This window comes from Ranitomeya variabilis, chromosome 3, assembly GCF_051348905.1.
Source record: "Ranitomeya variabilis isolate aRanVar5 chromosome 3, aRanVar5.hap1, whole genome shotgun sequence".
In the NCBI taxonomy this organism is placed as follows: domain Eukaryota; kingdom Metazoa; phylum Chordata; class Amphibia; order Anura; family Dendrobatidae; genus Ranitomeya; species Ranitomeya variabilis.
Genome location: NC_135234.1, coordinates 488,511,995 through 488,524,703, shown reverse-complemented (window position 1 = coordinate 488,524,703; position 12,709 = coordinate 488,511,995).

The following is a 12,709-nucleotide window of genomic DNA, read 5'->3' as shown; positions in this document are numbered from 1 at the left end:
CCGAGGGGCGTTGTGTGGGGCAAGGCGGCCGCAGAGGCGCACCCAGCCAAACAATGATGCCAGAAGACGGGCAGCGTTACCAAGGAGCTTGTTGTGTGTCAATACAAAGGAAAATCACACCTGAGGGACGTTTTAATGGTCACAGAGGACACATTTTAGACGTGTTCAGTTCCACGAGTGCAAGGAGAATACGTTTCTGAGCCACCTTGCACACATGCAGCATTACCGCTGTACAAGGTGGCTGTAAAACGTACAAACGCCTGGGGGAGGGGGGACAGGTTCCCTTCAATTTCAGTTCTTGTGTCTGCGTGGCGGTCGCAGGAAACGATGCCGGCTACACAGCAGGGGAACAGCTGGTGGTGCTGAACCCCACTGACACATTGGCTGGTGTTTTTCTCTGTGCAGCTGGCAGTACCGGGCCCCAACTGGCGGTGTTAGAGCCCGGGGTCAGCAGGAGGAGGAGATGGAGCAGAGTGTTGGCCGAAGCCTGCACTGGCGGCAGCTTTGGGTCTGTTGTGCCTGCGTGGCTTTTGCAGGACACAATGCCGGCTGCACAGCAGGGGAACAGCTGGCGGTGCTGAACCCCACTGACACATTGGCTGGTGTTTGGCTCTGTGCAGCTAGCACATCTGGGCCCCAACTGGCGGTGTTAGAGCCCAGGGTCAGCAGGAGGAGGAGAGGGAGCAGAGTGTAGGCCGAAGCCTGCACTGGAGCAAGTTGAAAGGGAAACTTTAACCCCCCCCCCAGGCGTTTGTAGCTGAAAGAGCCATCGTGTACAGCACTAATGCTGGAAAAGGTAAACTTAGCTCTTTTAATTATGGTCCTTGCACATGCTGAACCTAACACTTATAAAAAGTGTCCCCTCCTACCGTGATACCGTCCGGTAGGTGGAACTTTCCTTTGTGATGTGACGCAGCACAGCCGTCATTCTTACCCCCTTGGCGCCGTGCGCCGCCTCCTCAGCGTTGTTTGAATCAGTCCCGGAGCCTGCGCTGTTAGGTTAGCCCTTGGCCATGCACACATTTTGCGCTGCCCGTCTTCTGACATCATTTGGTGTCAGGCTGGCTGCGCCTGTGCGGCCGCGCTGGCCGAGAGCCCGCCTCGTACTGTCTTCTGATTTAATCCCACTGGGGGCCTGAGATCCATGGACATGCGCAGTTCATATCTGAACCTCCACCTCTCACTCATCTCCCTACGGCTTCTTCTGACTGTGCGGTGTCACGGCCGTGGCATGCTATTAGGGACCAGCTGACACCGCACAGTTTGAATAAGCCGTAGGGAGATGAGTGAGAGGTGGAGGTTCAGATATGCACTGCGCATGTCCATGGATCTCTGGCCCCCAGTGGGATTAAATCAGAAGACAGTACGAGGCGGGCTCTTGGCCAGCGCGGCCGCACAGGCGCAGCCAGCCTGACACCAAATGATGTCAGAAGACGGGCAGCGCAAAATGTGTGCATGGCCAAGGGCTAACCTAACAGCGCAGGCTCCGGGACTGATTCAAACAACGCTGAGGAGGCGGCGCACGGCGCCAAGGGGGTAAGAATGACGGCTGTGCTGCGTCACATCACAAAGGAAAGTTCCACCAACCGGACGGTATCACGGTAGGAGGGGACACTTTTCATAAGTGTTAGGATCAGCATGTGCAAGGAGCACCACGAAAAGAGGCACTTTTTCCCTTTGCATCATTACTGCTGCACAAGGTGGCTCCTTCAGTAACAAACGCCTGGGGGGGGGGAACAGGTTCCCTTAAATTTAACTTGTTGTGCCTGCGTGGCGGTCGCAGTACACGTTGCCGGCTGCACAGCAGGGGAACAGCTGGCGGTGCTGAACCCCACTAACACATTGGCGAGGTGTTTGGCTCTGTGCGGACAGCACTTCTGGACGGCAACTAGCGTTGTTGGAGCCCAGGGACAGGTGGAGGAGGAGGAGGTGGAGGAGGTAGGAGGGATTGCCACACACACAGCAGGGGAACAGCTGACGTTACTGAACCCCAATAACAGAGGAGGGACTGTTGACTGTGCGTACAGCACTTCTGGACGGCAACTGGCGGTGTTGGAGCCCAGGGACAGGTGGAGGAGGAGGAGGTAGGAGGAGGTAGGAGGGATTGCCACACACACAGCAGGGGAACAGCTGACGTTACTGAACCCCAATAACAGAGGAGGGACTGTTGACTGTGCGTACAGCACTTCTGGACGGCAACTGGCGGTGTTGGAGCCCAGGGACAGGTGGAGGAGGAGGAGGTGGAGGAGGTAGGAGGGATTGCCACACACACAGCAGGGGAACAGCTGACGTTACTGAACCCCAATAACAGAGGAGGGACTGTTGACTGTGCGTACAGCACTTCTGGACGGCAACTGGCGGTGTTGGAGCCCAGGGACAGGTGGAGGAGGAGGAGGTGGAGGAGGTAGGAGGGATTGCCACACACACAGCAGGGGAACAGCTGATGTTACTGAACCCCAATAACAGAGGAGGGACTGTTGACTGTGCGTACAGCACTTCTGGACGGCAACTGGCGGTGTTGGAGCCCAGGGACAGGTGGAGGAGGAGGAGGTAGGAGGAGGTAGGAGGGATTGCCACACACACAGCAGGGGAACAGCTGACCTTACTGAACCCCAATAACAGAGGAGGGACTATTGACTGTGCGTACAGCACTTCTGGACGGCAACTGGCGGTGTTGGAGCCCAGGGGCAGGTGGAGGAGGAGGAGGTGGAGGAGGTAGGAGGGATTGCCACACACACAGCAGGGGAACAGCTGATGTTACTGAACCCCAATAACAGAGGAGGGACTGTTGACTGTGCGTACAGCACTTCTGGACGGCAACTGGCGGTGTTGGAGCCCAGGGACAGGTGGAAAAGCAGAGGAACACAATGTAGGCCGAAGCCTGAGAAAGTCGAAAGGGAACCTTTAACCCCCCCCAAGGCGTTTGTAGCTGAAAGAGCCAGCTTGTGCAGCACAAAAGATGCAAAAGGAAAAGGTGGCTCTTTTCATCACGCTCCTTGCAAACACAGAACTAAACACTTATAAAATGTGTCCCCTGAAACCGTGAAACCGTCCCGGAGGTGGGACTTTCCTTCGTAATATGACGCAGCACAGCCGTCATTCCTACCCCCCCGGCGCCGCGCCCCGGCTCCTCAGCGTTGTTTGATTCCGTCCCGGAGCCTGCGCTGTTAAGTTATCCCTTGGCCAGGCACACTTAGCGCTGCCCATCTTCTGACATCATTTGGTGTCAGGCTGGCTGCGCCTGTGCGGCCGCGCTGGCCGAGAGCCCGCCTCGCAGTGTCTTCTGATTTTATCCCACTGGGGGCCTGGGATCCATGGCCATGCGCAGTGCATATCCTCGCCTCTCACTCCCCTCCCTACGGCTTCTTAAGACTGTGCGGTGTCACGGCCGTGGCATGCTATTAGGGACCAGCTGACACCGAACAGTCTGAAGAAGCCATAGGGAGATGAGTGAGAGGTGGAGGTTCAGATATGCAATGCGCATGTCCATGGATCCCAGGCCCCCAGTGGGATTAAATCAGAAGACACTGCGAGGCGGGCTCTCGGCCAGCGCGGATGCACAGGCGCAGCCATCCTGACACCAAATGATGCCAGAAGACGGGCAGCGCTAAGTGTGCCTGGCCACGGGATAACATAACAGCGCAGGCTCCGGGACGGAATCAAACAACGCTGAGGCGCCGGGGGGGTAGGAATGACGGCTGTGCTGCGTCATATTACGAAGGAAAGTCCCACCTCCGGGACGGTTTTACGGTATCAGTGGACACATTTTATAAGTGTTAAGTTCTGCGTGTGCAAGGAGCTAAACCAAAATAGCTACCTTTTCCTTGTGCAGCATTACTGCTGCACAAGGTGGCTCTTTCAGTAACAAACGCCTTGGGGGGGGGGACAGATTCCCTTACATTTCAGTTGTTGTGTCAGCGTGGTGGTCGCATGACACATTGCCGGCTACACAGCTGGGGATCAGCTGACGTTACTGAAACCCAATAACACTGGGTCGTATGTTTTGACTGTGCAGACGGCACTTCTGAGCCTCAACTGGCGGTGTTGGAGCCCAGGAATTTAAGTTCAGGTGGTAGAAAGATGAACACAACAGGAGACCTGGATAACGTATACAGTGACCTAATTATTTAATCAGGAGGAGGAGTGGCAAATTCCTGCGAGATCCAGGCCTTGTTCATTTTCAGGAAAGTAAGCCGGTCAACGTTATCGGAGGATATTCGCATGCGACGGTCAGTTAGTACACCACCTGCAGCACTAAAGACACGTTCCGATAATACACTGGCCACAGGGCAAGACAGCACCTCTAATGCATACTGGCTTAGCTCTGGCCATGTATCCAGCTTTGAGACCCAAAACTTGAAAGGGGAAGAGCCGTCTGGGAGTACAGCAAGAGGGCAAGACATGTATTCTGTCACCATCTGACGGAACCGTTGCCTCCTGCTGACTGGAGCCGTCTGTGATGGTGTAGACTTTTGTGGGGGGCACAGAAAACTGTTTCACAGTTGGGCCATACTGGTCTTGCCTTGGGCAGAGGCACTGCTTCTGCTCCCTCTTTGTGCAGAGCCTCCACCACTGCCTGGACGCACTGAGCTGCTTTGGAATGCACTAGCAGCACTTCTCTCAGTTGGAATGGAGAAGATGATGGAATTGACCAGTGTGTCTTGGTACTCCCGCATTTTTCGCTCCCGGTTCAACGGTGTGATGAGGCTTTCTACGTTGTCCCGGTAGCGAGGATCGAGGAGGGTGAACACCCAATAATCAGACATGTTGAGAATGTGGGCGATGCGGCGGTCATTTCTCAGGCACTGCAGCATGTAATCCACCATGTGCTGCAGACTGCCAACTGCCCAAGAAACGCTGTCCCCTGCTGGAGGCGTGGTCTCTGCCCACTCGTCATCACCCCACCCTCGCTGTACACACTGAGTACTGGACAATTCGGGAACTCCCTCCTCTGGACGGATGTCTTCCTCCTCCATTGACTCCTCCTCATCCTCCTCACAAACTGTCCCCTGCCTACGCGTTTGTGAGGAACCACCTGGCGCTGACTGTCCAGAAGATGATGGAAATGGTGAATCCTCATCCTCCACCTCTTCCACAACATCATCCCTTAGCGCTTGCAGTGATTTTTCAAGCAGGCAGATAAGGGGGACAGTCATGCTGACTAGTGCATCATCTGCACTCACCATCCGCATGGAATAATCAAAGGGACGCAAAACCTGGCAGACGTCATTCATAGTGGCCCACTCTGTGGTTGTGAAGTCTGTACGGCGCTGACTGCGACTTCTTTGCGCCTGAAGCAGCTGGTACTCCATTACAGCTTGCTGCTGCTCACACAACCGCTCCAACATATGTAACGTGGAATTCCACCTGGTAGGTAGGTCACATATGATGCGATGTTCCGGCAGGCGGTGTCGGCGCTGCAGAGCCGCAATGCGCGCTTTTGCCGTGCTGGAACGCCGCAAGTGAGCACACTCTAGGCGGACCTTGTGCAGCAGTGCATCAAGATCCGGATAGTCCCTCAAAAAGCTCTGCACGACCAAATTGAGCACATGTGCCAGACATGGGATGTGAGTGAGGTTGCCGAGGCCCAGAGCTGCCACCAGATTTCGGCCATTATCACACACTACCATGCCTGGCTGGAGATTCGCTGGCACAAACCACACATCGCTCTCTTGCTTGATGGCATTCCAGAGCTCCTGCGCTGTGTGGCTACGATTCCCCCAAAAAATTAATTTCAAGACGGCCTGTTGACGTTTGGCCACAGCTGTGCTCATGTCGGTCGTAACAGGTACACGTTCATCACGGGTCCATGTGGAGGTGGACTGTGACGGCTCCTGCAGCGATGATTCTGAGGAACTGGTGTAAGAGGAGGAGTCAATGCATACAGAATGGATTCCTGCAATCCTTGGGTTGGGCAGGACACGTCCTGCGCCACTCGCACGGTCTGTACCCGGCTCAACGACGTTAACCCAATGGGCAGTGAGGGAAAGGTATTGCCCCTGTCCATGTTGACTGGTTCACGCATCGGTGGTGAGGTGGACCTTGCTACTGATGGCGTTCAGTAGCGCGTGTTTTATGTGTCCCTCCACATGCTTGTGCAGGGCAGGGACGGCTTGCCTGCTGAAGTAAAAGCGGCTGGGCACATTGTACTGTGGGACTGCCAATGACATCAAGTCACGGAAGCTGTCAGTCTCCACCAGCCTGAATGACAGCATTTCCAGTGAAAGAAGTTTGGCAATGCCTGCAGTCAGAGCCTGTGCTCGTGGGTGGTTTGACGAGAAACGCTGCCTTTTCTCCCATGCCTGTACTACCGATGCCTGTAGACTGGGCTGGGAGTGTGTGGATGACTGGGAAAGTGGTGCTGCGGGTGGAATTACAGCGGGTCTCTGGACAACAGGGCCAGAGGTTCTTCCACGGCGATCCTGGGAGGAAGCCGAACCAGCTGCGTGTGAGCTAGAGGAAGAGGCAACACGAGCTGAAGAGGTGGTAGCTGCCGCTGTTGGTTGGCCTAGCTCTTCAGTGTGTTTTTCTAACTCCGCCGGGTGCCTGTTGCGCACATGTTTCCACATGTTGGAGGTATTGAGGTTGCTGACATTTCGACCTCTTTTGACTTTTTGATGACACACCTTGCATCTGACATAGCAAATGTCATCTGCAACTGTGTCAAAAAAGGACCAGGCACTGCAAGTCTTGGGAGCGCCCTTTTTGGCTTTTGGAAGAGACATGCTCCTAACGGGTGCCAAAGCGGAGGCTGCAGGATCCGCAGTCTTCCCCCTCCCTCTCCCTCTTTGGGCCGTACGGGGAATCTCTTCCTCAGAGCTGCTCCCACCACCTTCCTGTCCCTCACGCCAAGATGGGTCAAGGACCTCATCATCTACACTACCCTCTGCCCCCAACTGCTCCTCCTGGGTAGTCTCAGCAGCAGAGCACGCACCAGTAAGTGGCACCTGAGTGTCATCATCAGCTGATGCGGCCTGCGATGTGGTGACCGGAGCCACTGGCCCACCCGCCTCTTCAGAGGAAGAGAGAAAAAGCTGTTGGGCATCACTGCACCCTGCCTCTTCTTCCATTTCTCCAATGCTGCTTGGCTGGCCCCCTGTTTCCAAGCCAAGAGATTCAGAGAACAGAAGTAGAGACGGCTCCTGTCCTGGGCTCTCTGTCTGCCTGGGCAATTTGGCAGGTGGTGAAGAGACAGATGGCTGCTCTCCAGTGCTCTGTGTCTGAGAGGATGTGGCACTAATTGAAGTTGATGCATTAGCTGCCATCCATCCGACAACGGCTTCAATTTGTTCTTCACGCAGCAGCGGTGTACGGCGCTCTGACACAAAGCTGCGCATGAACGACTGTTGCCTGGTGAATGTGGGTGCTGATGAGTCACCGGTGCCCGCAGCAGGCACAGAATCCCCACGTCCCCTCCCTGCTCCGCGCCCACGCCCACGCCCACGTGCCTTACTCACTGCCTTCTTCATCTTGGTTGACTGATAAAGATAAGCAGAAAAGTACTAACGGCTTTGTGTGCTTATTCCTGAGCAACTCCTCCTAACAGGTATAAGAAACACTAATTTTCTAAAGTGTGGACTAGACTTTAATATGAGCTAATGTGGCCTACACAAATGTAAAGTGGTGTAACTGGTGTGTTTGGTGAACTTTATTATTTATTTATTTTTTGGGGGCTGAACTGACAACGGATAGAGCTGCAGTCACACGGAGACCGTGCAGACAGCCGGAAACGGCGCTGCAAGGCCCAAAAACCCTCCTCTACGTTACCCTATGTAGTGTTTTTCCACAAGTTAGCTGGAGACGGGTGGAAAGACACTAATAGGAATTTTTTGAAAAAATGTGCAGCAGCCTGCACTACTTAAAACAAAATGAAAATTGATTTGGCGGTATGACGCAGTGAACAACCCTGAGCTGGAGACAACCAGGCTATGGCTGCTCACAGACTACAGGGCGAGCTGCAGTCACACGGAGAATGTGCAGACAGCCGTAAACGGCGCTGCAAGGCCCAAAAACCCTCCTCTACGTTATCCTATGTAGTGTTTTTCCACAAATTAGCTGGAGATGGGTGGAAAGACACTAATAGGAATTTTTTGAAAAAATGTGCAGCAGCCTGCACTACTTAAAACAAAATGAAAATTGATTTGGCGGTATGACGCAGTGAACAACCCTGAGCTGGAGACAACCAGGCTACGGCTGCTCACAGACTACAGGGCGAGCTGCAGTCACACGGAGACCGTGCAGACAGCCGTAAACGGCGCTGCAAGGCCCAAAAACCCTCCTCTACGTTATCCTATGTAGTGTTTTTCCACAAATTAGCTGGAGACGGGTGGAAAGACACTAATAGGATTTTTTTGAATAAATTAGCAGCAGACTACACTACTTGAAAAAAAAAAAAAAAAGAACAGTATGAGGCAATGAACCACCCTCCCTGAACTGAATACAACCAGCTATGGATGGCCTATGTGGCTGCACTCAGACTAGAGAGTGGGCTGCACTCACACACACACAAACACAGACCTTGCAGATCGCTGTGAAAACAGCGCTACAAGGCAAAAGCAAGGTGAATAGTAGGTGAACACAGCGGTTGCTAAATTAGCCTTTGGAAAGCACAAAGAAGCAAATCGCTATCTCTAAACTGTCCCTCAGTCAGCAAACAGCGTCCTGTCACTAACTGAATTCACAGCAGAGTGATCGCAAAATGGCGCCAGCGACTTTTAAACTGCATCATGACATCATTTCAGCAGCCAATCACAGCCTTGCCAGTAGTTTCATGCCCTCCATGCTAAACAGGATGTGCCCACACTTGGAATCATTCTCATTGGCTGAATTTCTGCATTTTGAATCTTGGAACTTCCGATTCCGGTATCCGATACGCGGCAAGTATCGGAATCCCGGTATCGGAATTCCGATACCGCAAGTATCGTCCGATACCCGATACTTGCGGTATCGGAATGCTCAACACTATCCACCAGGCCATCGGTCTACGGATGGTGCAGAGAGGTTCGCATCTGAGCGATCTGGAGGACTCTGCACAGCTCCCGCATCACTTTGCTCATAAACAGTGTTCCCAGATCTGTCAAAATTGCCTTAGGCAAACTGGTCTTGGCAAAGATGTGCACCAGCTCCCGGGCATTACTCTTAGCTGAAGAGTTCTTCAGTGGCACTGCTTCGGGGTATTGGGTCGAATAATCCATAACAACCAAGATATATTGATGGACACGTACCGACTTGACAAGAGGACCCACCAAGTCCAAAGTGATTCTCTCAAAGGGAATTCCTATCACCAGCAATGGAGCTAAGGAGCTTCTGAAGTGAGACACAGGGGCAGTTATCTGGCAGGTAGGGCAAGACCTACAATAATCTAGCATCTCACGGTAGCAACCTGGCTAATAAAATCTCTGCAGTACTCTCTCCTGAGTTTTCTCTACCCCTAGATGACCACCCAGTATATGTGCATGGGACATATCTAAAACCCACTAACAGGATGATGTCGGAACTAACAGCTGTTCCACAATTTCTGCACCCCTCAATTTAGTCACCTGATACAGTAGCTCGCTACTCACTGCAAAATGAGGGAACCTGGTGTCAGCCCCAGGCTCTTGAGCAACCCCATTACATACAGTGACATTTTCAAAAGCATATTTCAACATGAGGTCTCAAAACTGAGCAGTTCCGAAGTTCTCTCCGAGCACTTCTAAGTCAGGGAAGTCAGGATCCTCCAGTATAGTCTCGTTCTCCTCTCCAGCAAGGACACAAAGGGGAAATTCCATCACCTCTGCTCCCGACTGAGTTATCTTCACAGGGGCATGGCTTTGAACTGGGACACTTGGTACAGCTTCCTTCTGCCACAAATCCCAGAATAGAGAAAAGTCACAACCCATTATGACGGGATGGATCAAGTCTCTCACTACCCCAACCTCATGGGTCTTATCACCACAGTCTGTCCCCATGGTTACTCTGGTAACAGGGTAGTGCTTGGCGTCTCCATGTATACAGCGGATGCCAACCAACTTATTAGGGATTATCTGGTGGGGTAGTGCAGCGCTGATTAGTGTCAGCAGACTTCCAGAGTTCAGCAGCCCGAGGACCCTCACCCCATTGATAGAGATGGCACACGAATGGGGACTGTCGCTGGGTTTACAGTCCACACCGTAGACTGAGTAAGCATAATACGAACACCATCTGCCGAGACTGCAGTTCATAGGTTCAGGGGGCATATTGCACCAGGCGTCTACGTTCCCAGGATTGTGATACCGCCAACAGACCACAACTTTTATCACAGTCTTAGAGGTCCCCTCAGCAGGATTGGGTCATCCCCCAGTTATGGGCCTAACTTTGATGATCCCACCCACTTTTGGGTATCCCAGTACAGGGGTGTAGTAACTTCTTGTCTTCCCAGGGATTTCTCCACCACCTGGTACCTCTCAACCAGCCCAACCAAATTGTCTGTATTCCAGGGGTCGCCCTGGGCAACCCAGGTCTGTATTGGCCTGGGTGGGGAATGGATGAATCTGTCCATCACCACCCGCTTGACCATCTGGGCCGGAGTGGAAGACTCTGGCTGCAGCCAGTTTTGGACTCGGTGTAGCAAGTAAAAAATCTGTGAGCGAGGTGGCTTATCGCCAGCATATGACCAACGGTGGACTCATTGACCCTTACAGACATTATCACCCCCAGGCATCCCAGTATCTCATTTTTTAACTTCTCATACTCCTTGGCATCCTGGAGGGCTAAGTCATAATATGCCTTCTGGGGCTCCCCATCAGATATGGTGCTGGTACCTCTGCCCACAGCTCCAGGGGAAGTCTCTCCCATTCAGCCACCAGCTCAAAAACTGTCAAGTAGGCTTCCACATCATACCCCAGGGTCATTTTCTGCATAGCTCGCCTTACTGTTTTCAGGGCAAATGCATCACCTTCCAGAGATGAGGAGACTGCCGGCCTTACCCGAACCACATCTGCGAGGAGCTACATTTGTTGCATCAGCGCCTCCTGCTGCTGCTCCTCCATGTTGCCGGACGTTTCATGCTGGATGGCGGATTTCACCCAGGACATGTAATCATCCACAGCCTCTATCCGGGTTCCGGGATCGCTGGCCGCACTCGAAACACCACATGTGAGGGGTTGAATCACTCAACTGCTTCACAAGGTAGAGACAGGAATGGTAGTAATTCACCTGCTGGTTTATTATAGACAGCCTAATAATTCACAGGGTTCAGAGAAATCGACAGAGCCTTTCTGGCAAAAAAGGTAAAACAAAGATAAAGTCTATCAGAGTCCATGTCCTGCAGGCTTCCCTGCAGGTAACCCACACAGCGTCCTTAGCTCCTATGGAGTGCAAACATTAAAAATAATTATTGTCACCATCAACTAAAGTGGCATCAATTTTTCCAGATTAGAAATAGTATAATGGGCCTCTGACACCCCTTGCACTACAGGCACCTACTAGATGGAGACCAAACTTGGAGTGCAAACATTTAAAAAATTATTGTCACACACCACTAAAGTGGCATCAATTTCACCACTGTAGAAATAGTATAACAGGGTTCTGACACCACTTCCACTACAGGCATCCCACCAGATGGAAACCCACCTTGGAGTCTCCACATTTCAACAAATTATTGCCACACACCACTAAAGTGGCATTAATTTCCCCAGACTAGAAATAGTTTAATTGCACGACTTTTGACAACTTCTGTTTCTGGATGAGCTAATCAACTCCCTTTCTTTAGCAGTCCAACAGAGCTATTATTATTATTATTATTATTATTATTATTTATTGTTATAGCACCATTTATTCCATGGATTTTTATATTTGAAATGGGGTATACATAATAAAGACAAGTACAAAAATCTTAAACAATAAAAGCCACCGACTGGTACTGGAGGAGAGACGACCCTGCCCATGAGGGGTTAAATCTACAAGGGCTGGGTGAGGATACAATAGGTGAGGCTATAGCTGCTTATATAATGGTATGGTGGAACAATGGTTACTGTAGGTTGTAGGCTTGTCGGAAGAGGTGGTTTCTCAAGTTCATTTTGAAGGTTCCCATAGAAGGCAAGAGTATGATATGTTAGGGTACAGAGTTCCAGAGTAGAGGGGATGCACGGCAGAAATTTATTATTCAATTGTGGGAAGAGAAGATAACAGGGGAGTAGAGACGGAGAACTTGTGAGGATTGGAGGTTGCATGTAGGTAATGACCGGTAGACTAGGTCACAGATATATAGAGAACACAGGTTGTGGATGGCTTTGTATGTCATGTTTAGGGTTTTGAACTGGAGTCTCTTGGTAATAGGGAGCCAGTGAAGGGATTGACAGAGAGGGGAGGCCAGGGACTAGAGGGGTGGATTGGTCAGCCAGCAGAGTTTAGGATAGATTGGAGGGGGGGACACTGTTGGAAAGGAGGGCAAAAAGTAGAATTTTGCAGTAGTCGAGGCAGGAGATGATGTTTGCATGCACTAGGGTTATTGCAGATTCTTGATTAAAAAATGTATGGCTCTTGGAAATATTTTTGAGTTGTAGTCAGCAGGAAATGGAAATGGCATGGATTTGTGTTTAAAAGGAAAGATTAGAGTACCAGATTACTCCGATGCAAAGAGCTTGTGGGATGCCCTCATCTACACCTTCTGGATCAGGGCCTGAAAGAGCAAGCGCTCCAGTGGATGGCAAGCACTGCATCAAGTGGCCTCTCCTCCTCTTCCTCCACC